The following is a 2,329-nucleotide window of genomic DNA, read 5'->3' on the forward strand; positions in this document are numbered from 1 at the left end:
CACTTGTCCAAAGCCTTAGAGCTGGTTAGAGACGAGAGCTGTGCTTGAACACAGTACCCGGAAGCCTCACTGTGTTCTTCATATTGTCCTAAGGGCCAGGGGCTCTGGGGTACTAAGCAACCTTCGGTTGCTCAGGGCCTTTCTTTAGGCTGCTTTCAGTGCCCCATCCAACCTGCCAAGTGTGAATTGTCCTTCATTCCATTCCTTCATAATACCGTCCCATCCATTCTGTATTTCGGGGCCACCATCCTTCCCCTACTTTCCCCAACATTCATAAACCCCATGAGGGGCAGCACAATGGGGGTGAGTCTAGACTCTGAACCAAGATTCCCCAGGTCTGTGGCCTGGGTTCAACCCCCTCTCCGGCCGGGGTGCCTGAATCTGAATATCTAAACTCTTCTGTCTCTTAATGTTCCCACCTGCGTACTGGAGTTAATTCTACTATTCTCTATTTCCAGGTTGTGTGCAAATACACATACGTGCACACATACGCATTCATACGTACATAGGCGTCCATACATCCATATTTAATGTGTTAGTTTCCTATTGCTGTTGTAATCAATCACCATAAACTTAGTGGCTTCAAACGATAGAAAGTTCTGGAGGCCGGAAGTCCAAAATGAATCATTTGGGGCTAAAATCAAAGTGTCGGCAGGGCTGGCTCCTTCTAGAAGTTCCAGGGGAGAATTCGTTCCTTGCCTCTCCCAGCTTCAGGTGGCTGCTGGCATTCCCTGGCTTGTGGCCCCATCCCTCCAACCTCTGCTTGTGTCTCTTCCTCCTCTTCTGATGTCACATCTCCCTCTGCCTCCTCCTTATGAAAACACTTGGGATTGCATTCGGGGCCCCACCCATATAATCCACCCAGGATAATCTCTTCCTCGCAAAATCCTTGATTTAATCACACCAGCAAAGGCCTTTTTGGCATATTGGGTAAAATTCACAGGCTCCAGAGATGAGGAAATGGATATGTTTGGGGTCCTTCATTCAGCCTCAACATATACTTTTTGTTTTAAGTAAGTTGCTATTATTGGGAAGGCAGACACCATTTCTGATTCTTCTAATTCCGTATCTAGATAGGAAACACTCAGTGTACTTCTGCTATTAGGCTGTAGTCAAAAGAGTTTTTGAAAATACAGACTACCGGGGTGCCTGGGGGGCTCCGTCGGTTGAGCGTTCGACGTCAGCTCGGGTCATGATCTCACGGTTCGTGAGTTCCAGCCCCACATTGGGCTCACTGCATCAGTGCAAAGTCTGCTCTGGGTCCTCTGTCCCCCCTCTCTCTGCCCCTTCCCCACTTGTGGGCTCTCTGTCTCAAAAATAAATAAAACATTTAAAAAAGAAAAAGAAAATACGGACTACCAAATTCTGTAGAGGTCTTTCAAAATAAGTCCTTAGAGGACTAAAAGATATAGAGTTGGTCATTAGTAAAAATTGATGACGACATTTTCTAAAAACTCAGGGGACTATGGTTGTCCTCCCTTTCTCTTTGCTGACTTTCGCCTTCCTCTGCCCCACGGCCTCTCTGGCCTCTTCTCTGGGTCTCTCGGGCTACCTTGTACCTTATCTCAGGGCAAAAATGAAAGCCGTGGTTTCCTGGTTCAAGTTCCTCCTTTTCTACTTGGATTGTACCACCAACCATTACTAAAATTCTAACATTTCCTCCTTTCCTTCTTCCAAAATAAAGGGAGTGTCTCTTCTCCAGTACACAGCGACTCCCTTTACTTCCACATCTGTGAGCATCACCCCCTCTCGACTTCTGTAGGGCCTTTGAGGCATTATTTACACCAGATTTTCTCAAATTGTGTTTTGCAAAATACTAGTTGCCTAAACATGTCAAAGGAGGCTCTGAGGGGGTAAATGCTCTCTCTCTCTCTGTCTCTCTCTCTGTCTGTTTTTCTATCCATCCATCCACCTGCCCTTCCTTCCTTCCTTCCTTCCTTCCATCTATCCATCCATCTACCTGCCCATCCATACATCCATCCACCTGCCCATCCATTCATCCATCCATCCATCCATCCATTCATCCCTCCTTCCTTCCATCTATCCATCCATCCACTTGCCCATCCATCCATCCATCCATCCATCTATCCATCCGTCTGTCCATCCATCCATCCATCCATCCATCAATCCATCTATCTATCTATCCATCCATCCACCCACCTGCCCATCCATCCATCCATCCATCCATCCCTCCTTCCTTCCATCTATCCATCCATCCACTTGCCCATCCATCCATCCATCCATCAATCCATCTATCTATCTATCCATCCATCCACCCACCTCCCCATCCATCCACCTGCCCATCCATCCATCCATCCATCCATCCACC

This window comes from Prionailurus bengalensis, chromosome D3 (genome assembly GCF_016509475.1).
Source record: "Prionailurus bengalensis isolate Pbe53 chromosome D3, Fcat_Pben_1.1_paternal_pri, whole genome shotgun sequence".
Taxonomy (NCBI): Eukaryota; Metazoa; Chordata; class Mammalia; order Carnivora; family Felidae; genus Prionailurus; species Prionailurus bengalensis.